This window comes from Mustela lutreola, chromosome 10 (genome assembly GCF_030435805.1).
Source record: "Mustela lutreola isolate mMusLut2 chromosome 10, mMusLut2.pri, whole genome shotgun sequence".
NCBI lineage: Eukaryota > Metazoa > Chordata > Mammalia > Carnivora > Mustelidae > Mustela > Mustela lutreola.
In genome coordinates this window covers 40,951,095-40,974,635 of record NC_081299.1, presented here as the reverse complement: position 1 = coordinate 40,974,635, position 23,541 = coordinate 40,951,095, and the positions used below count along the sequence as shown (strand labels likewise).

Genomic DNA, 23,541 nt, shown 5'->3' with positions numbered 1-23,541 from the left:
GCACTGAAGAGAACAGGGAAGATTAGGAACATTTTTTGTGGGAATAAGGACAATGGAAGAGCCAATAAATGAGTTGTTCTCTAACCAAGACTGCTGACAACTCAAAAGAGGGAAAAAAAATCCCAAAAGTAAAAAAATCTCTTAACGCTGTACAAGGAATTATTAAAAACAACTAAGAAATGGCTCCGAGCAAAATAATCTCATTTATTCTGTTGGAGGCAGGGCGGTGGGATGATATAAACCAAATGAAAGTCTTCTCATCAAAATAAAACTTTTTTCAAACCTTGGAGGAGGAACACATGATAACTCATGTTGCAAACTTTCTTTTGGTCACACACTGCTCCCACACAATTAACCAACATACTCCTAAAATGAAGAAATACAGAATGACCCTCTTTCTGCTCCTTCTGAAACAGATCCAGATATTGAAAGTTATGATAATTACTGCCATTTATTGAGTGACTATTACCTGCCAGACTCTGCACTTTACATATATTATTTCTAATTCTTTTTTTTTAAATTTTATTTATTTATTTGACAGACAGAGATCACAAGTAGGCAGAGAGGCAGGCAGAGAGAGGGGGAAGCAGGCTCCATGCTGAGCAGAGAGCCCCATGCGGGGCTCAATCCCAGGACCCTGGGATCATGATCTGAGCTGAAGGCAGAGGCTTCAACCCACTGAGCCACCCAGGCGTCCCCATTATTTCTAATTCTTATGATAACACTGCGAGGGAGATATTCTCAATATTTTACTTATGAGGGAAGAGGCTCAGGGGAGTTGAGTAATTTGCCCAAAGTCATACAGCTAGTATGTGGTAGAACTGGTCTGTCTGACTCCATGACTTGTGGTCACTGTATTCTGTTCCTTTATCATTAAATCAACAAACACTAGACTTATATTATGCCATTGACTTAGTTTATCTTTTCCTTCAATTGTAAATACTAAATATATTAACTTCAAAAAATAGAGAAATATAGTAGAGAGTTTAAATTCTGCTCACACTTTTTGTCATAACTTTTTCTTATGTTCTCTTAGTTTTTCTGATTATTTTAAGGAGAGAATCTTTAAAAGGGCATCTCTAAGTGGCACGAAAGGTAGATCCCATCAATCTGAGCTGGGACAAGTGTCACTGGGCAGCAATTTGGAGCCTAGCAGATTGATGAAAATTTCTTCATAATAGTGGTCAGAGATTTGAGGAACACAAATCTTGGGAGACAGTAAATTAATTTCCTTCTAGAGTGGATCAGCAAAGGTGGTATAACATTCTGGACCCTCTGTATTATTAATCACCTTTGTATTCCCCCCATTCTGCCTCAATTACTGATTAAAATCTCTGGGCCCATTGCCTTTGAATTTGCACTTAGCAAGGCCTCCAAGTGAATTTTTTTTTTTTTTTTTTTTTTTTTTTTTTTGACAGAGAGACATCACAAGTAGGCAGAGAAGCAGGCAGAGAGAGAGAGAGGAGGAAGCAGGCTCCCTGCCGAGCAAGGAGCCCGATGTGGGACTCAATCCCAGGACCCTGGGATCATGACCTGAGCCAAAGGCAGCGGCTTAACCCACTGAGCCACCCAGGCGCCCTCCAAGTGAATTTTTAAGCCCTTCAACCTCATTCTAATCCCACTGTTTTCATTTCAACAGGTAAAATCAGGTAGCATTTTAGAGTTTGCTGAGGAGATTGGAAATAAGACCTAAAATAAGAAAAGTAAGGTACTCCTCCACCCTGAATTCCAGATGTCTGACTCCTCAGTTGTGCAGTATTTTTTGCATTTGCAAAAGCAGCTTAATAGTCATTATCTCATTTGCTGGTCGCATGTTCCTGAGAGGAGGGGGAAGGAAAGAACTAGACACCCACAGCTTTGTACTTGAGCACTTTCCAAAAGTTATCCTACTTAGCCCTCAAAATCACCTAATAAGGCAAATGTTATTCCCATTTTTCAGATCTAGGAACTGAGATTCAGAGGGTATATATCAACTGCCCAAGGTCACACACAGTGTTAAGCTTGTTGGGTTAGAAGTCCCACTCCTTCTGTCATGTTCCTTGCTCACAGTGTGGTAATCTAGAAGACGGCTACTGAGCCCACTTCTGATGCATGGCTTGGAGAAAGATGAAAGGTGTTAGTGCTGTTCACCAGCTTTCCTGCTCTCTTAGAACTGTTTTATGGGTGGACTAATATTTGGGACAATGGCTTCATGACTGCCTGGTTCTGCAGAAAGGTCCATTCAAGCAGGTCTGTGGCCAGTGGCAGGTCTGGTTACCCAGCAGGCAGATTAAACTCATGCTTAGAATACCAGCAAACCACAAACACCCAAAAAAATCTTTTTTTTTTTTTTTAAGAATTTTATTTATTTATTTGACAGAGAGATCACAAGTAGGCAGAGAGGCAGGCAGAGAGAGAGGAAGGGAAGCAGGCCCCTACCGAGCAGAGAGCCCGATGTGGGACTTGATCCCAGGACCCCGAGATCATGACCCGAGCCGAAGGCAGTGGCTCAACCTACTGAGCCACCCAGGCGCCCCAAAAAAATCTTTTTGAAAGAACTTTTGTACTTAATATTTCCAAAGAAGCATTGAAGTAGTCGTCATGGAAAAATAAAAATCTATTAAGCCTTTTTGGGGCACCTGGGTGGCTCAGTGGGTTAAAGCCTGTTCCTTCAGCTCAGGTCATGGTCCCAGGGTCCTGGGATTGAGCCCTGCATTGGGCTCTCTGCCCAGCGGGGAGCCTGCTTCCTCCTCTCTCTCTCTCTCTCTGCCTGCCTCTCTGCCTACTTGTGATCTCTGTCTATCAAATAAATAAATAAAATCTTTTTAAAAATCTATTAAGCCTTTTTACACTTTTTTAGTCTGGTTTTGTTTTGTTTTTACTTTGGGGTTATCTAATATTGTTTCATTGAGGCAGTATTACGTATTAGTTAAGAGCATGAATTTTATTCTTATTTCTTTTAAAGAAAAAAATTCCTCATTGAAAAATAAAAGGAAACTAACTCTAACTCAGCCAAATTTACAGTGTCTATTTATATATTATCAGAAAAGTCACTGTCTGACATGAAACATTACCAAAGATGAAAAATGATATTGCTAAATATATATCTTTCAAAGAATGATTGCCACAGTTATATGATCTATAGTGAATTCCAGTTTCAATACAAGCTAGAGCATGATTTTTAGAGCTACAATGCTGATATTCAAATCCAGGCTCCATCACTTACTAGCTGTGTGATCTTGGGCAAGTTATTTAACCTTTCTGATCTTCAGTTTTCTCATTTATAATTTGGGAATGATGATAAAAACTCTCTTATAAATTCCTGGCATACAGTAAGTGCTCAGGGTATGGTGCCCATCATTTTTAAACCATACATTCACTCAACAAATATTTATTGAATACTTGTTCAAAGTACTGTTAAAAGTCCTAAAGATCTGGGGCGCCTGGGTGGCTCAGTGGGTTAAGCCGCTGCCTTTGGCTCAGGTCATGATCTCAGGGTCCTGGGATCGAGTCCCGCATCGGGCTCTCTGCTCAGCAGGGAGCCTGCTTCCCTCTCTCTCTCTCTGCCTGCCTCTCTGTCTACTTGTGATCTCTGTCTGTCAAATAAATAAATAAAAAATCTTAAAAAAAAAAAAAAAAAAGAAGTCCTAAAGATCTCTAAGTTAAATAAAACAGAAGTGTCTGTCCTCATGGGGCTTACACTCAGTTAGGGCAGACCAACAGGAAATATACAAATAAGTTAAGACATATGTGTGAAATAAGCTACAGAGAACAATAAAGCAATAGAGAAGGCTATGGTCATGAGGTTTTTGCTCCTTTATAATAGGGGTGATCATGAGAGGCTTCACTGAGTAAATAACATCTAAGAAACTTGGAGGAAGGAGCAAGAAGGTAGAAAATAAAGAAAGTAGAAAAGGGAGGACATGAGCTGGTGGGGTTCTAAAGAAAAATAGGTAGGCTCAATGGACCGTCGTAGGTCCAAGTGGAGCTGAGGAGTTGTGGAGTTGGCAGTCTCTGGTTACCTTGGGCAAGAGCAGTTTTGATTAAAAAAAAAAACAAAAAACCCAAAAAACAATGGAGGGTGGGAGCCTATGAGCCAGTAGAGCAGTGAGAGAGGGGAAGTGGAGAAATAGAGATCTTAGTTTTAGCCAGTGCTTTCCAGACATAAGAAAATGAAGGCATGATTGAAAGAGAAAGTTTTTCCTCTAATAAATGTGGGAAACAGAGCAAGATGTCAAGCATTTGCTCCCAGCATGATTCTAGAAGGATCCAGCTTACTTGGTGTGCAGGTTCACAGGCTAGCTTTGTTCATCCAAACTGGGTAAAAGACCAGTTAGCTCAGATACTCTAGATGAAGATTAAAACCATACAGGAATTTAGAGTGTATGGCTTCTTTAAAAGATTTTATTTATTTAACAGAGAGAAATCACAAGTAGATGGAGAGGCAGGCAGAGAGAGAGAGAGGGAAGCAGGCTCTCCGCTGAGCAGAGAGCCCAATGCGGGACTCGATCCCAGGACTCTGAGATCATGACCTGAGCGGAAGGCAGCGGCTTAACCCACTGAGCCACCCAGGCGCCCCAAGTGTATGGCTTCTTTAATGACCCTTTGGGTAGAAAAATCTATGAAGTTGGCTCTAGGGGTCAAATTCTGGGACTTGGATGAACATATTAGTGAACATAAAAGGAGTCCCATTTCTGACCTAATGCACATTTGTACTGATCACAGGTCAAAAACAAATTCAAAGAGTTCCATAAAGATTGTGTTACTAAATATAGCAGAAACAGGACCAGCCTCAGATCCAGAAAACCTGTGTTTCTAATTCTAGTTCTACTGCTCACCAGCCATACAGCTTGGACAAGCCTAATTTAATCAGTCCAAACCTCAGATCCCTTATCTAGGAAGTGGGACTAGTAACATTTACCTCACAGATTGTCATGAGGAATAGAGATAACATGTGTAGACTGTCTAGCACTATGCTTAGCAATGCTGTAGGCATTCAGTACATGATTGTTGAATCTGAACCAATTTTATTTATGAACAAATTACACACACACAGAGTTCTCTCCATCTCACACATACTGAAAATTTGTAAATAATCACCATCCCAGAAATCTTTAAAAGTGTGGGAAGACAGCAGACATTTCTAAAGTGGGTTAATTTTTTTTATACCGTCTGTAAATTATTTTGAAATTCTACATTCTAAACAGGACAAAGAGAGGCAATGGAAGGAACTATATGAAGAAATGGAAAAAGAAAACAGGCAGGAAAAGCCAAGAAGAAAAAAGAAAAGGGGGAGGAATGAGAAGATGACATCTGGGGAGTCAAAGAAGAGGGAAGTGAAGAGGATTATGCTGAGAAACCAGGAAATGACAGGCAGCGGAAGAAAGATGATGCCAAAAGAGCCTTTCTGGGTAAAAAATGAAGAAGTCTGTGTTGACCAGAAGGATGAACTGTAACTGGGTAAAACAAACAAACAAAACCCCTTACACTCAGAGGCAAGGGATGTTGCTAGGAAAGAGAAATGTTGATGAGGTTGGCAGAATCTGGGGAGCAAATTTTTGTCCTCTTTTTGAACACATTTGGATTTGTATTTCTACTCTACCTCCTTTAGTTTGTATGACCTTGGGAAAAATCACATCACCTCTTGGGGCTTCTATTTCCTTGTCAAGGGAGAGGGAGTGATAATTCCTATTTCATGAGGTTGTCACATGGGTTAGAGGAGCCACGTATGTACACCGCCTGATATAACAATAGAGTCAACAAATAGTCACAATTCCTACTATCATTATTGCATTGTTTAGGAAATTGTTGGTAAATAAGCTATAAAACTTGATCCTCACCTTCAGTTTATCTCAGTACATCCAGGGAATTTTATTTCATGTAAATATCTGTACTTAGTACTTGCTGAGTAGTTCTAATGGTTGTACTTGTGGGTGACGAGGTTTTCTTCTTAGAGGTGTTATCAAACACTTAAAAACAAAATCAGACTTCCTCTTAACATAAAGAAGGTACTTTGTGAAAGTCCTTTTGCTTCTCTGTTGTTTTGTGCCGTAATTTTTAAATAATTGTTACTTATTTGCAGGGTTGCTGGTCTTATCTTTTCTTACCACCTGCTCATAACCTCACTATCGTAGGCACATGCTCTTCACAGATTGCAAAGCGCTTTCCCATAAATTTGAGGCGTTCCTGTGCTGTGCTCATTTAACCCTCCTGGCAGCAGTTGTAGAGGATACAGTTATTTTAATTTTATATAAGTAGAAATTGCTTAGAACAGGCAAGTCATTTGCTAAGAGTAAGGGACAGGGCCAGTATCTGAACTCAAGTTTGTCTGGTTCCAAAGCTTTCTGGTTCCTTGTATTGCACTAGGCTGTTGAATGAGTGAGTGAATGTCCCTTATATTGAATATAGATCATAGGCATCTTCGCACAGAGAGGAAATACCATTTTAAGATAAACAAGGGGTGGCTCAGTTGTTAAGCGTCTGCCTTCAGTTCAGAGAAACATCCCAGGGCCGTGGGATCGGGCTCCCTGGTCAGCGGGAAACCTGCTTCTCCCTCACTCACTCCTCCTGCTTGTGTTCCCTCCCTTGCTGTGTCTCTCTGTCATATAAATAAATAAAATCTTAAAAAAAAAAAAAGATAAATAAGCAAAAAATAGTTTTCCTGTTTTACAAATTTTTCTAAAACCCAAGCATACAGACAAACAATTGAGTGAAGCGTGACAGCTTTTTCATACTAAGAAATGACACAACTAATGTGATTGTCAGCTGCTGGAGGCCACCGTGGTAGATTCCTGGCTCTATTTACTTACCAGCTGTATTTTCTTGGGCAAGTGATCTAACTTTCCTTTGCCTCATTTTTCACATTTGTAAGACGGGGTTAATAACAGGACCTACCGCAAACTCAGCTGTGAGGATTAAGTGCTGACTCCTTCTTGTCTTTGTTTTTACAAGAAGTAGATCAAGGACTAATTCCAGCCCAGCCGGGGAGTCAGGCCCAAGCACAGCTGTCATATGATAGCACGGGGCTACAAATACCAGTCCAGAACATAGTAGGTGCTCAATAAATATAAGCTGAAAGATTGAACAAAACTCTGGCTGGTGTTTTCAGGGAAGATTTCATGAAGGAAGTGGCTTTTGAGCCAGATCTTGAAGAATATGTAAGAGTATATGTGTGGACCCAGTTTCAGAGTGAGTGAGCAGGGCACCCATATAACAGGAGTTGGGTGATGAGTCAGGGGGGAATAGCAAGTATTCCTCCTCCTGTTTTCCTGTAGGCTGCTGCCTACTATAGTTTTTTTTTCTTTTTCTTTTTTTAAAGATTTTATTTGTTTATTTGATAGAGATCACAAGTAAGCAGAGGGGCAGGTAGAGAGAGAGAGAGGAGGAAGCAGGCTCCCCGTGGAGCAGAGAGCCTGATGTGGGGCTTGATCCCAGGACCCCGGGATCATGACCCGAGCCGAAGGCAGAGGCTTAACCCACTGAGCCACCCAGGTGCCCCCTACTGTAGTTTCTGAGCCTTATAATCTTTGGAATATTCTGGGTTGGGAAACCTGGGCTTTGCAGAGGAGGCAAAACTTTACCTCTACCCTTCCGGGGTCTTTGGCTGGGCCTGAACATTTCATTGACATAACACAGATGAACAGGAGAAAAGCATAGAAATTTACTTAATATAAATTTTATGTGACACAGGAGCCCTCATAAGGAAATGAAGGCCCAAAGAAGGGGCAAAACTTAAATGCTTTTAAAATAGGTTGAACAAACAAGAGGCAATTGTGGAAAAATAACAAAAGTATACAGGGTGGCTATAGGAAGATAGGAATTATTTTAACAAGGTCTGTGTGGAATTCTCTTAGTTTCAACTTTCTGTCCTTGATGATAAGAATGTTTCTTTTCTCCTGGTAGATGGAAGGCAGCTCTCACGTGGGAGTTTTATCTCCTGTTCTCAGGAAGAAAAGAGGAGATCAGAGTGTCCCTATTGTATCTGCTGTTTTTCAAGTGCTTTTCACTAAAAATAATCCTTAATGCTAAAGCGGCGTTTTTTGGGTGGCATATTTTGGCACCCTTCATTTTTAAACCTATTTATATAACATAAGCATCTTCCCATTGTGAAAAAGAGCAAAGCTTTTGGTGCCTGAGTCTGAACATTGTGTTGGGGCTGGAGGGCTGGCTAGTGGGTAATCTAAAGTTTAGGCATTCCAGTTTGATGTGAGCATTGTTTACTACCAAAGTCTGCCCTAACTTGTTAGGCACATGCTCTACTAATTGTTATGTATTTTCAAATATCTCCAGATAAAGATACTGATTTTCATGCAAAATTTGAGGAGAAAAGTAAACAATATGGATCTATTTGAATATTTTTTTTTTTTAAAGATTTTATTTATTTATTCGACAGAGAGAGATCACAAGTAGGCAGAGAGGAAGGCAGAGAGAGAGGAGGAAGCAGGCTCCCTGCTGAGCAGAGAGCCCGATGCGGGACTCGATCCCAGGACCCTGAGATCATGACCTGAGCCGAAGGCAGCGGCTTAACCCACTGAGCCACCCAGGCGCCCCTATTTGAATATTTTTTAAAGCTGCTGCTTTGGGAATCTTAAAACATTTTTTTAAATAAAGGGTGCCTTTGTGACTCAGTTGGTTGGGCATTTGACTCTTGATTTTGGCTCAGGTCATGTTCTTGGGTTTGTGAGTTGAGCCCCATACCTGGCTCCATGCTCAGTGGGGAGTCTGCTTAAGATTCTCTCTCTTCCTCTCCCTCTGCCTTCCCCCACTCCCTCTTTTTCCCTCTCTCTCTGTAAAGTAAATAAATAAATCTCTTTTTTAAAAAATATTTTATTTATTTATTTGAGAGAGAGAGCATGAGCAGGGGGAGTGGCAGAGGGAGAAGCAGACTCCCTTTCTGAGCGCCTGATGCAATTGGGGGACTCCAGGATCATGACCTGAGCTGAAGACAGTTGCTCAACCAGCTGAGCTACCCAGGCACCTAAATAAATAAATCTTAAAAAAAAAAAAAAAAAAAAAAAATTAGGGGCTTTTGGGTAGCTCAGTTGGTTGAAAATCTGACTCTTGATTTTGCCTCAGGTCTTGATCTCAGAACCATGAGATTGAGCCATGTGGCAGGTCTGTGTGCTCTGTGGAGAGTCTCTCTCCTTCTCCCTCTGCCAACTCCCACTCCCCCCAGCTCATTCTCTCTCAAATAAATAAATAAATCTTAAGAAAAATTAAGGCTGATGCTTTGGGGCATGCAACTCTTGATCTTAAGGTTGTGAGTTCTAGCCCCACATTGAACACAGAGCTTACTTTAAAAAATAAAAAAATCTGGGACGCCTGGGTGGCTCAGTTGGTTAAGCGGCTGCCTTCGGCTCAGGTCATGATCCCAGCATCCTGGGATCGAGTCCCACATCGGGCTCCTTGCTCGGCAGGGAGCCTGCTTCTCCCTCTGCCTCTGCCTGCCTCTCTGTCTGCCTGTGCTTGCTTGCTTTCTCTCCCTCTATCACTGGCAAATAAATAAATAATCTTAAAAAAAAAAAATCTTTTAAAAAAGGGTGCTGCTTTTACTTTTGTTAAATTTCTTTTGTCTTTATTTTGATAGATTGTACAAACATTATTTCAGAAAGTAAGGTAATTTAACAAGGGAAAATACAGGCATAGTTCCACCCTAATGGCACAGACTTTGGAAATTTTTTGTATTTCCTTCCAGGTCTTGTCTTTTGAACACCACCATTCTGCCAGTGAAACATAATTCTCTGGGTGAGGTGTTGCTGTTGTTTAAGATTTATCACTTATTTGAGAGAGCATGAGCACAAGAGTAGGGGGAGGGACAGAGGGAGAGGAAGAGGGAGAGAATCTCAAGCAGATTCCCCACTGAGCATGGAGCTTGGCGCAGGGCTCTATCTCACAACTCCAAGGTCATGACCTGAGCTGAAACCAAGAGTGGGATGCTCAATTAACTGAGCCACCCAGATACCTGAAGTTGTTGTTTTTTTTTTTTTTTTTAAATTCTGATTATAGGGGCACCTGGGTGGCTCAGTGGTTTAAACCCTCTGCCTTCGGCTCAGGTCATGATTCCAGGGTCCTGGGATCGAGCCCCGCATCGGGCTCTCTGCTCAGTGGGGAGTCTGCTTCCTCCTCTCTGCCTACTTGTGATCTCTGTCTGTCAAATAAATAAATAAAATCTTTTTGAAAAAATTTTTTAAATAAATAAATTCTGATTATAGATTTTATTTTAGAAAGTTAATAGGTGTTCAATGTAAAAATTTGGAGTCTATAAGCATATTAAGAAGAATATAAAAATTTCTCATTAGGGCGCCTGGGTGGCTCAGTGGGTTAAGCCGCTGCCTTCGGCTCAGGTCATGATCTCAGGGTCCTGGGATCGAGTCCCGCATCGGGCTCTCTGCTCAGCAGGGAGCCTGCTTCCTCCTCTCTCTCTGCCTGCCTCTCTGCCTGCTTGTGATCTCTCTTTGTCAGATAAATAAATAAAATCTTTGAAAAAAAAATTTTTCTCATTATCCCCAGATCCAGAGACAATAACTATAATATACCAATTGTCTTTCCTCCCAGTATTATGTTCATTTGTTGACTGGATGGTTTGAGTGTAGGTGTAGAGGATTTAGTTAACCACACTCCTCAATACATGGCATTTTATCATCTTAGTGATTATACTTTCAAGTTTTGTTATTTATTTTTTCCCTTTTAGTCCCCTCCCTTCCCCCATACAGGTAACTAAGTTCTATCTTGTGTATAACTTTTCGTTTGTATATGTTCTTACAAAATGTGAATTTTGTTTGGTATGGATGTATTTTAATTTATGCAAATGGTACAGTGTTTAAATCTCATTTTGTTTCTTCAGATTTTTTACTGAACACTTTTTCAAATGCATTCATGGTGCTGTGTATACATCTAACCCAGCGCTTCTGATCTCTGTGTAATACCTCATGATATTAAATTTACTACATTTTAGTCACCTATTCTCCAGTGATAGGACACTAAACAGGTTGCCTTTAAGTCGTTGCCATCATAAATAACACTGACTAATATTTTTTTTTAAGATTTTATTTATTTATTTGACAGACAGAGATCACAAGTAGGCAAAGAGACAGGCAGAGAAAGAGGAGGAAGCAGGCTTCCTGCTGAGCAGAGAGCCCGATGTGGGGCTCAATCCCAGGACACCCTGAGATCATGACCTGAGCTGAAGGCAGAGGCTTTAACCACTGAGCCACCCAAGTGCCCCAATATTTTAATCCTTTGCGTGTCTGCATAAGAATTTCTTTGACATATATCCCAGGAGAGGAGCTGTGGGCTCAAAGAGTATGTGAGTTTGTAATTCTCATAATTTATACCAGATTGCTTTCCACAATGGCTATTGTAGTCCATTCTCCTGCCACCATGTGTAAGGGTTCCAGCATTCCCACACGTCTTTTGCTTATTTTTCTCTAGAGGTTGTTGTTCTTATTTACTTGCAAGAGTTTTGCATGCTAAGTATTTCAAATCTCTTCTCCCATTCTCTCATCTAGTTACTTCATCTTTCATCTAGTTACAGTGTGTTGTGTTAAATGGAATCCTTATTATTCATCAATATTATTGTGGGACTTCGAAGTTTTGCCTTTCCCTTTTCCTTGGTCACAATGTATAACAGTCTTCTATTTTTTTAAATAATTTTTTCACATTTATTATGTCTTTAATTCTCCCAGTGTCCAGTCTTATATGAGGCATAGGGTTGTTAAAATATGGTAATTATTTTTTTAAAAATATAGTAATTATAGGATTCAAGCCTTGATATATCAGTTTTGGAGAGGGAGACACTAAACTCTTCAGTTACAATTATGCATCTATCTATTCCTCTCAGCAGTTCTGTCTTAAGACTATATAATTAGGGGCGCCTGGGTGGCTCAGTGGGTTAAAGCCTCTGCCTTCGACTCAGGTCACGATCTCAGGGTCCTGGGATCAAGCCCCACATCGGGCTCTCTGCTCAGTGGGGAGCCTGCTTCCCTCCTCTCTCTGCCTGCCTCTCTACTTGTGATTTCTCTCTGTCAAATAAATAAATAAATTCTTTAAAAAAACAAAAGACTATAATTAAGTGCATCTATGTGTTTGCCTGTTGTTTCTTTTATGAATACATAATTACTTTTTATCACTTCTTATCTTCTGAGAATAAAATTTCTTTTTGACAGAATTAAGATCACAACTCGGTTCATATTTTCCTCATGTATCTCTTTTCATCTTTTTTATTTTTAATCTTTCTGTACTTCTATGTTTTAAGTGCATCTCTTATAGCCAATTTATTGTTGGATATAATTTTTATAAAAATTCAATTGGTGAGATTAATTTATTTGCATTTAATGTAATTCATATATATTAAGATTTAGTCCTACCATCCACTCACTATGCATTCCTTTTTATTTTTTATTTCCATTTCTACTTTCCATTGGCAAGGCTGAATTTTCTTCCACAGGTTTAAATTTTATATATAATATTATATTACTTATGGTAGTAGCCACTGACTTCAGACTCATACCCATGGGTTTAAGAGTTTCTCCATCTTAATAGCTTGAACAAAAGCCTGAATAGAAGTTCCAAGCTTGACACTCAAAGATCTGATGTGTCTTGTGCTTATTGTGATCCAATCACTGTTGCTGAGACGGAGGGTACTTGATCTAAAGGAAACACAGGGTACCGTTACAAAAGGAAGAATGGAGCCTGGGAGACCACAGAACAATGTATATCCACTTCTTCATACTAAATCAACTTCTTCAAGCCTCATTTTCTTCATCTGTGAAGAGTGATAATACATATCTCAAAGGGGTGATATGAGGAGCAAATTGGGTAATAGATATGAATCGTACCTCTTGTGAATCATAAAGTGCTATACACAGATTAGTTGTGATTTTTGCTCTTGCATTTCTCACATGGTATCTTTTGTTTATCTGTATGTATTTGTATTTATTGGTATTGTATATCTGTATTTATTGTTGACACTTACCTGTATTGCTATATGGGAAAGTGTTATTCTATCCAGCACTCTAAAGTGTGCCAATGTCTGTAGAAGTGATTTTTTCTTTCCAGAGAACAATGAATGGGGAAAACGTCAGGATGGTGTTTGACTGGGGAGTACATTTCCATCCAAAGGTGAAAGTTTCAGAGCAGGTTAACCTGCTAGTAGGCACCTGAAAGTTTGGTGCAATGGTGCCAAACTGGGCTCTGGTTCTTTCTCTACCTCAGATTAGATGTGTGGCCTTGGGCAGATCAGGTAAACTCTCTGAATCTGAGAGATGGAGGTCACAAGAAGACCTACCTCCTAAAGTTGTGTTAGGATTAGTTGTGGTTATATGTAAAATGCCCTGGTCTTAGAGAAAATCTTAAGCTTGTGAGACACATACTCAAATCTCTTTACTGATTACTTATTAATTTCCATTCTACTACATTATGGCTAGGTTGAGTGCAGGTTCTTTCTCATCTCTGAAGTACACTGAATTGCTCTTTTTTCTTAGAGAACAACTGTTGTTTCCCTCAAGGCTCTATGTCTTCAGAATTTGGGCCAGCGGAATAAGTCTCACAAGAGATCTTGTTTGTTATGCAACTGAAGTTGATAATTCTAATTTTTTTCACATATGAAGATTTAGATTCACACTAGACTGAAAGTGTATACCTGTTATGTTTAGGCTCTTCTACTATATGGTTGCTCATAAACCTATAATAATCCCACGAATCAGGTACTAATCCCTGTTTTACTGACAAGGAAATAGAAGTTCACATAAATTAAGTAACATGACCAAGGTGACATAGTTGAGAAGAAGGGAGACAGTCTAGTGTAATGTAAGGAATATGGGATTGGAGTCAGAAAGATCTAAATTAGGATCCCAGCAGTGCCATATACTAGGTCTTAAATTTGAAACAGTGACCTAATTTCTTAAATCTCAGTCTCTTCAGTAGGGATTAGAATACCTACCTCATGTAAGTACTGTGAAGTTGAATTGAGAGAGTATTTGTAAAGCAGAGTGCCTGGCACATGGTAGGTACTCTGTAAATCCTTAGGTACCTGATAAGTGTATTGGGAACCCAGAGCCCATGGAGCTCACCTATAGTGTTATTTTAGAGGGAACTTCAATCAGTATCAAGCTCCTTTAGAACGTTTGAAGAGACATTCAAATGAGGCAGTGAAATACAGTGAAAGGAGCCCAGGCATGGGAGTCTAGAGACCTGGATTTGGTGCTGGCTCTTATTTAGCACGTATCTGACTTTGGGGAAGGAAACTGAGCCTCAGTTTCCATATTTGTAAAATAGATGCACTATTCTTTGCCTCACGGGGTTGCTGGACTTACAAATGCACGTGGGTACAAATACTCTTTTTAGTCTTAGAAATGCTATGTAAATATAGGGGCTCTCAATTTGTGTTTACTATTCTCAGAGGGAGAGTAAACAGAACTCAAGATAACCTGGTGTCCACCTCCTAGGGAACAACTATTGGGGAATCTGACCCTTAAGTGAGGCCTGATTAACTATTTGGTTTTGATTACATTCTTTTCTGGTTTTACTCTCTCTTTACAAGTCTCTCTTCATTCTTCTTGTTTGTCCACCACCATAAAATGTGTGCCTAGTGCCTAGTATATGGCACTCACATCCACCACTGCTGCTGTGGCTGCCGCTTGTGCTCAAATACCAGTCATCATGCCTGCTAAATCCTCAGCTCTGAGGAAAAGCAGCACTGTGCAGTACATCGACCCCTTCCCCAAACCCTGTCCCCCATGACTTTTTGGATGAGAACTGGGAATCTGGCCCAAAGAGAAGCAACCCATGAGCTTGTCAATGACCTATGAATGTAATCTGCCTCCTAAAAAATGAGATGGACAAATCAATATTTCTCTCTCAGGAATTTAAGTTGGGAAATAAGAGGTGATTGAAGCAATTAACAATAAAAACTATGACTAAAGGGTTGCAAAGAGGCCATGAGGTTAAGTAGGGGTCCATGTGAGAGGGAGAAGGCATCTAGGTTGTGACAAATCAAAGTGATGAGGAAGCAGAAATTATGAGTAAGCAGAAGCTATAAAGTAGAAAATGATAATATATGTTTATTCAATAAATGTTTCTAGAGTTCCTTCTATGAACAAGGCACTGTGTTAGGCTCTGAATACACAAAAATGACTAAGACACTGTACTTCACTGCAGATTTTAGTGGGGAAGAGAGACAAAATAAGTAAATAAACCAGTAATTAGAAATTGTTTTAAGGACTAAAAAGAAAACAAATATGAAGCTGAGATAGAACATACCAGGAAGGGAGCCACTTAAGAAATAGCACCATATGGAAAGTTCTCACAGAACAGATTATTAAGGTGAGACATAAAGAATGAGAGGGAGCCAGGGAGAAAAATATTTGAGGTGGAGGATAAGTAATGTTGACTGGCAGGAAAGGGTTTATCATGTTCAAGGAAGCTGAGAAACAGAAAACAAAACAAAACAAGCCAGGTTGCTGAAGGAAAGTGAAGGAAAGGAAACAACATGAGATGAGTTTGGAGGGGTAAGCAGGAAGCATGTCCCAGAACCCAGTAGGCCTGTGTATGGAGTTGGGAGTTTAGTTCTAGTGAATTTAGTCCCAGCGAGCCCCAGTGAGAAGCCATTGAAAGTATTTGAGGCTGAGTAACACCATCCAATAGGATGTGTAGATAAGCTTGAAGGCTAAAGAGTCATTCCAGGTTCAAACGTGCATTCTCCATTTACCAGCTCTGTGGCCTTGGGCACATTACTTAATCTCTCTGTGCCCCAGTTTCCTTTTCTATAAAATTAAAGGTAGAATTGGGTTTCACCTCATAGGATCATTATGAAGATTAAATATGTATAAAGTGCTTACAGCAGTTCCTGGCACATAATACACACCCAATAAATGTAAGCTTGTATTATTATTTTGTTTACAAAAAGGTCATGGTAGCTACTGTATAGAGAATAAATGTGTGAGGGATATAAGGGAAGCCAGTTATGAGGCTGATGAATAAATAGCCTAGGCAAGAGGTGATGAGTAAAGTGGTAGTGGTGGAGACAGAGAGAAATGGACTAATTTGACATATTTTTAGGTAAAATATTCATACTTTGCAGGTGGTTGAGGAAAATAGAGGGATCAAGACTGACTCCTAGGTTCCTACCTAGAACAACCAGGTGGAGGGAGGTGTCATTTACTGAGAAGGAGCTTGGAGGAAACAGGTTTGGCAGAGAAATTTGGAGTTCTATTTTAGACCTGTTAAACTTAAGATGTCAGCGAGATCCAAGGAGATATCAATCAGGCAGTTGGTTGCAAGTTTGGAGCCCAGAAAAGAGGTCTGGGATGAAGATGTGAATTTAGAAGTCATTAGCATAATTAGCATTCAAAGACTCCTTTGCAGGTAACAGCATTTGAAGACACAGAAATAGTTGAGATTATCTAGGAAGAGAAGATACAGAGAGAAGTAAAGGGAGCCAAGAAGAGTCCCAAGGAGCAACACATTTTATGGTGGTGGACAAACAAGAAGAATGAAGAGAGACTTGTGAAGAGAGAGTAAAACCAGAAAAGCACGGAATCAAAACCAACAGAGTCGAGTGTTTCAAGAAAATTGGAGTGGTCAGCTGAGAGTGCAAATGTCAAATATGATAAGGATAGAAAAAATAGTCACTGACGACCTTGACAAGAACAATTTCAGTGAAATGTGTGTGTGTGTGTGTGTGTGTGTGCATGTGTGTAGGTGCTAAGTAAGCATCAAATAGGCTGAAAATGAATTGGAGGTATTCTTACTTTAACAGCACATACACTAAAACTAAAATAATACATAGAAAATTGGCATGACTCTTACATATAGATGACACACAAATTTGTGAAGCATTCCATGTTTTCATATGGATTTGACTTTTGGACAATGTTAACTTTTACATATTCAATAAGAAAACTAAATCTACAAGGATGAAAGCGATCCTAAAACTGAGTATAAACGGAAAACAAACCTAACTGCATATAAATAAGTAATATAAATATTCTGAAGGAAAATAAAAACTAATCCAAATAACTTTTGAACACAGTATTTTGTATATACACCCTTAATCTAAAAACAAATTGCAAACAAATCTTGAACCGGATTTAATAGATTTTTTAAAGTGATATGGATGTAGCAATTCTGAAACTATTCTGTATATCATAACACTGAGCAAATGAAAAAAGACTATTGGGAGTCAGAGTTCTTTCTCACTGTGGGAAAAGGGAGATGCAAGTAAGGAATAGGAGAAAGAACCCTGTGGTGCTGAATTGGAATTAGAGTATACTAGTAACGAACACATGATTAAAAATAGTTGAACTATATTAAGTTGTCATTTTTCCTTGTGGCTCTGTTTACCTAAAGGGCCTAAAAGCAATCAAATCCCAGTAACAAAGAGCATATCTGGTGTCCGGATCTTGGATTCTAACTACCATTGTCCACTAAAAGGGGAGCTCTTTGAAGAGATGGATGATTTCCAAGTCTAGACAGGAAAAGTACAAGATGAACCTAGAACATCATATTATACCAGAAAGCAAGAAAAGTGCTTAAAAAAAAAAAGATAGGTGTGTGTCAAAAGGAACCAGTATGAAAGGACTCTCACTGGATAAATCTGGGACAAGATGAACATTTAAAAAAATAATGACAGTAATAGATTATAATCTATTAAGTAAAATAAGAATCTAGGAGTCTATACTAATGATAATAATTATATAATTAAGTAAGAGAAAAAGGAAAGATATTGCTTACAGAATGCCAACTAGAAAAATGGAGGTAGAATAATGGAGTTATAAAATCACCATTTTGCAACCATTAGAGTAATTAATTCAGACATTGATTATGAGTTCTATTTTCGACATGCTTAACTTAGGATGTCAGTGAGATCCAAGGAGATATCAATCAGGCAGCTGGTTGTAAGTTTGGAGCCCAGAAGAGGGGTCTGGGATGAAGATATGGATTTAGAAGTCATTAGCATAATCAGCATTTGAAGACATAGAAGAAGGAGAGATTATCAAGGATCAGTGAATGTTGAAAACTTTGAGCACAAGGTTGAGAAGGAACAAGACATTTATACAGTCTCAAAATATCTTTCTAAAGATCACTTAGTTATTTACATAGGAAAAAATGATAACTCTACAGTGAAAAAACCTGGCAGATGCCACCTTAGCAAACTGATCAAAGTGAACACCATCAATAATGGAACCAAGTGACACCATGTTTTTCCTCATCTTATGCACTGAGGACATACTACCCCATAGGTAGTATGCCTGCTCATTCAAAAAAAAAAAAAAAAAAAAAGAGTGAGAGAGAAGAAAAAGAAACTGAATTATAAGAAAACACAGAACAAAACCAAGTAGAGGGGAATTCTACAAAACACTAGACTGTACATTTCAAAAATGTAATTATCATGACTAACAATGAAAGACTGGGGAACTCTTCCAGATCAGAGGAGACTAAAGGGTCATGACAATGAAATGCAATGCGTGATTAGGGATCAGGTACTGGACCAGAGGGAAAACTACTAAATAGGACAGTATCAGGCCAATAAGTGAGCTTTGAGTATGGACTAAATTATATCAATGTTATTGATCCTAAATTTGATTATCATACTGAGAGTGCGGGGAGGAATGCAGGTATATTAGAGAATGTCGTTGCTCTTAGCAAATACTCACTCAAATATTTAGGATATTAGAGGTAAATACTACAAATTAAATGGTTTAGGGAAAAAATTGTATATATGTGTGCATTCATACATATAGGTACATATGTGGCATTCATATATGTGTGCATTCATACATATAGGTACATATGTGGCAAAACATAAAGTTCTGATGCATTGGGGTAAAGGGCATATGGAAATTATATGTAATATTCTTGCAACTCTTCTGAAAGTTTGAAATTATTTTGAAGTTAAAAGCTTAAAAATAAATTGGAGATGAGGAAATAGAAACAGAATGCAGATAACTCTTTTGAGAAATTTGTCTGTGAAGGGGAGCAGAGAAATAGGATTAGAGAGGGGTCAAGATTATAAAATAGCTCGTTAAAGACAGGAGAAACTAGGGGGCGCCTGGGTGACTCAGTGGTTTAAGCCTCTGCTTTAGGCTCAGGTCATGATCTCAAGATCCCATAATGGAGCTCCTCATGGGGCTCTCTGCTCAGCGGGGAGCCTGCTTCCCCCTGCTTCCCACACCCCCACCGCCTGCTTGTGATCTCTGTCTGTCAAATAAATATTAAAAAAAAAAAAAAAAAGACAGGAGAAACTAGAACAGATTTGTATGCTGATGAGAACAATGGTGAGCCTCAGCACATCCTTTATAAGACAAGAGATTTGACCAAGTACACTCACCTCAGGCTCCTCGGAAAGTATTTTTTTCCTTACTTAACTGCAACCAGGAAGACATTTGGGTCACCACTTGAGGGCAGTACAAAATGATGTTACATGTCACTCTGGTAGTTTTACTGCTTCAGCTGCTGGAACAAAACAAGGTCCATATGTGATTTTCTCTCAAACGTGTTGTGTGAAATAAACCTCCTAACATACCACTTTTTCCAAAGGTTTAAATACGAAAAGCCCAACAGAATTCATAACAGGTGTTTGGGGTGAGGGGAGAAGGGGTGAGAAAGAGGGTCTCATGCTTAGAAAAATGCCTGGCACATGTTCTGAGTTTAATACATAATAAAAGGTTAACAGAAAGATTAGAGCGTGTCAGAGCTAGAAACAGCCCTAGAGAAGGATGAATCTAGCCCTCTCACTTTATAGATAGGACCTTGGGTCCAGAGGAGTGAAGGGACTTGGCCAAAGCCATAGTAATGTGGTAGAGAATGTAATGGTTTCAACACTTACCTGGTCAGTCTATTAAGACAGAGTTTCTGATACTTTCAAATGACATCATAAATATAGACTGCAAAGGGACCAACCTCATCATTGGCACTGATACTGAGTTCCCGAAAAAAAAAACTGTGACCTCCGTTGTGCGACTGTGCCCTTGTGTCTTTCTCTATCCTGGGAGGATATGACCCTTCACCCTCAACTCTTGTCCACTTCAACTGGTCCTAATGCTCTGGACAAATTAGTTTTGATCACAGCCAACTATTTCCCACCCCTTTCTGGCAGGGCTCTAAGGAGTAACATGTTAGACTTTCCTACCAAAACTGAGGAATGAAGTGGAAGTTGGAAGATGATGTTAGGAAAAAAGTGAATGGGCATGTGGCAGTATATTGTTTAGACAGAAATTAACAGTATCGGTGCAATAGACTGGAGATGATCTTACAAAGAAAATCAGAAAACCCTAGTGAAACACAAAATTTTAAATATGACATAAGTACATAATGGAGCAGAAAGCAAGTTTAGGCTGATTAAAATACAGAAACCAATATGACTTCTTATCATGCTATTAAGTTGGCTCAATTATGCAGAAGGGCCCCTAACCTAACTGTTACCTAAAGAAAAATGTTCACGCATTAACCTGGCATTTCAAAGATCTCCCTGGCCATGGCCCACTCTATAGTCTCATGTCCTGCTCCAACCAGTATTTTCTGAACACTTGCTGCAATGGCTTAAGTGCTGTAATATATCAAGCTGTGCTCTGCCCTTGCACCATTTTGAGGTTCACCTCAAATGCTACCTTCTTTGGAAGATTTCCTTGATTTGACCCTCACATTTACTTGAAGATTCCTTTTGGTCCTTATAGGCATTGCATATACTTATCTTGAGCATTCATTTCTGCCTTATCTTTTGTACTACATAATGAACACTTTGAGGGCATGAACTGGCTCTTAATACTACAATTTTTTTTAAAGAATTGTTTCCATTTATTAGTAATCTACTAATAATCTTTCTTATCTTTCTACCACTTCAATATTTCCAGCTCATTCCTTCCAAAACCCCAATTCCAATAGTTCTCTAGTAGTCCCTGGGCCAGTGATCCTAACACCTCTTGACTATTCCTTACCTATCTAATGTCCTCTTCTTACCCATTTAAATTCCAAGGTCCAATGTTAAAATCATTCCCTTAATATTTTTTCTCCTCTTTTACTCTTCTTGCTTTGCTATTCTGTCTCACAAAACCCCTACCCTGGGCAATCTAACTCTCCACCTGGTCGACCTTTTGGGATGTGGTTGAAGAAAAACCCACAATACTGTCAGTTGGACTCTTTAAATTCATTACTTCTAACCTCAAGCAGCCTTTAGTGTTAGCTGATAATTTTATTTTAAAAGCCCATACACTTTCCCTAGATGATTACTTCATATTTTTTTCTTGAAACCTCCAGCACCTTCTTTTTTTTCCTCTCTCAGCAGATAACCCACCCACCTGCATCATCCATGCCTGTATACTCCAGTCCTCTAAGTGGTATTCTGAAAACGAATCTTTGCCCCTATGCTCCAGCAATTCTCTCTCTTGTCTATATCATCAGTATTTCCCTTTCCAAAGGATCATCCCATCAGCTTTAAAAAGTGCTGTGGTGGAGTGCCTGGGTATCTCAGTCAGTTAAGCATCCAACTCCGATTTTGGTTCAGGTCATGATCTCTGGGTTGTGAGGTGGAGCCATTCAGTGGCCTCTGTGCTCAGTGGGCTCTGGAGAGTCTCCTTGAGATTCTCTCCCTTCCTTTGCCCCACTCCCCGACCCCACGCTCATATACTCTCTCTCTCAAATCAATAAATCTAAAAATAAATTTATTTTAAAATAAATAAATCTTAAAAAGATTTTTAAAAGATTTCTTAAAAGAAGAAACCTCTTTTGACTCCATATTCCCTTCTAGCTATCACACTATTTCTCTCTCTGCTCTTCATTTTAGCCAATATCTCCAAAGAATTATCTGTGTTCCTTGATTTCAAGTCCTATCTTTTCATTCTCTCTAGAGACCACTTTAATTAGGTTTTATCTCCTTTCCTAACTGAAACTGTTTTTTTTTTTTACCAAGGTCACCGAAGACCTCCATGTTGATAAATCTTTAGGCAGTCTCAGTTCTCATCCAGCTGGCTTTATGATCAGATATGATACATTTGCTAACTCCCTCCTTCCTTCCTCATTTCTTCCTGAAACACTTATCTTTACCTGACTCCAGGACAGACACCATACTCTTCTGGTTTTAGTCTAAGTTCACTGTTGGTTGCTCCCTCTCAGTTCCTTCTCATTTGCTAATTTCACTTCATTTCCTTGATCTCTAACTTTGGAGTAACCGCAGTTGGACTTCTTGGATCTACAGACACTCATTGAGATGGTCTTACCCAGTCTCATAGCTTTAAATGCCCCCATATGATATTAACACCCAAATTTATATATCCAACTCAGATTTCCCCCCAAACTCCAGACTCTTATTCCAATTCCATTCTTGATGTTTCAACTTGGATGTTTAAAAAGTACCTCAAACTTAGTGCAAGACAAAATTCTTGATGTTCTTCCTAAATCGGTTTCTTCCACAGTCTTCCCTATCTCACCTAATCACTCCAGTTGCTCAGGCAAAAACCTGGCATCATCCTTGACTCTTTTCTTCCCCTCATCCCTTACAGTTAAACCTTTAGCAAAACTATTGGACCCTTCCTTCAAAATATATGCTGATCTGACCACTTCTTACCACTTCTTCACCTAAACCCCTAACCTCCTCATCATGCTGTCTGACCAAAGCTGTCATCATATCTGGATTGTTTCAATGATATCATATTTATTTTACTGCTTTCTGCTTTTGTTATCCATGACCTATTTTTCTCACAGTAGTCCAAATAATTTTTTTAAACGTAAGCCTACCATGTTCTTCCCCTACGCAAAATTCCAGTAACATTCCATCTCATTCAGGGTAAAAGGCAAAGTCTTTGCAATGGCCAGACCTCACTTGATAGAGCATACTATAACCTCTCTGACTTCCTTTCTTAATCATTCACCCTTACCTTTACTCTGCTCCAGCCATATTGGCATCCTTGATGTTTCTCAAACCCACTAGGCACACCCCTGCCTTGCACTGCTGTTCCTTTTGCCTTGATTGCTCCCCACTCTAGACATACTCTTCATCAGTCTCTTACTTTAAATCTTTTCTTTAATGATTTCTTATCCATGAGAACTTTTTTGACCACCCTTGCAATCTCACCCCCCACCCCCTTTTAATACTCTTCCATCTATCTTCCATCTATCTTTCTTTCTCTCCTGATACTGTCAACTTATGATTTTATATATACATATTTATACTTTTATAAATAATTTATATAAGCTACATGAAGGCAACGTTTTATCTGTTTTGTTCACTGCTATATCCTTAGTACCTAGAACAAATCTTAGCATATAGTAGGTACTGAACAATTATTTTTTAAGTAATGAACAAATCCTCATGATAACTTTATGAGCTAGATTCTATTTTTTATCACTTCTATTTTACAAATGAGGGAGCTGAGGCTTAGGAACTTAACTCAAATCACATGACTAGCAGGTAGCAGAGCTGAGGTTGGATGCAAGATGTCTTTTTCTTTAAAGCCCACAACTTTAACTACTATGGTATTCTGCCTCCTCCATATCTCTAGAATCAATCCTCTTAATTATATCACTACTGTGCTATAGTTTTGGCCCCAACAATTCTTATCTGTATTTCTT

At 39.2% G+C, this 23,541-nt stretch overlaps 1 non-coding gene across 1 annotated transcript; it reads left to right on the top strand.

Annotated features, from left to right (window-relative positions):
- The first annotated feature begins 16,717 nt into the window (after nucleotides 1-16,717).
- LOC131810674 (U6 spliceosomal RNA) lies at nucleotides 16,718-16,826 on the top strand. Its single transcript, XR_009345655.1, has one exon. It is a non-coding gene; the product is annotated as a U6 spliceosomal RNA (small nuclear RNA).
- The last annotated feature ends 6,715 nt before the right edge of the window (nucleotides 16,827-23,541 follow it).